The sequence below is a fragment of the Penaeus monodon genome, chromosome 22, assembly GCF_015228065.2.
Source record: "Penaeus monodon isolate SGIC_2016 chromosome 22, NSTDA_Pmon_1, whole genome shotgun sequence".
Taxonomy (NCBI): domain Eukaryota; kingdom Metazoa; phylum Arthropoda; class Malacostraca; order Decapoda; family Penaeidae; genus Penaeus; species Penaeus monodon.
The window spans coordinates 30499042-30499336 of NC_051407.1; the positions used below are offsets into that span (position 1 = coordinate 30499042).

Below are 295 nucleotides of genomic sequence, written 5' to 3' on the forward strand. Positions count from 1 at the left end.
CACCCTCCCCCTTTACCGCAAACATCAAAACCGCTTCCCAGCTGCATGTTGGGATAGCTCTCTCGTTCATAGCCATCTCTACACCTTTGATGTGTCTTCCGTTATCGTCATTGTGTCGGAAAAAAGTTAATTGCACCTCTCCTTAGGTTAATTGGACATTAATTTGATATTCGGCGATCAAAGAATCCCGTGCTTAAAATACCATAAGAGTTATTAGCCTGAGATGGGTGGCCAAGCTCGCTTCTTACTGTACTGGGAAACATTCGGAAAGTGGCGTCTTGACAGCTTGGGAAGA

General features: G+C 45.1%; 1 protein-coding gene across 1 annotated transcript in view; it reads left to right on the plus strand.

The window, feature by feature from the left end:
- Positions 1-295, plus strand: part of LOC119587086 (cyclin-dependent kinase 14-like) — a gene marked incomplete at its 5' end in the record, with an annotated part of 168602 nt that overhangs the window by 125234 nt on the left and 43073 nt on the right.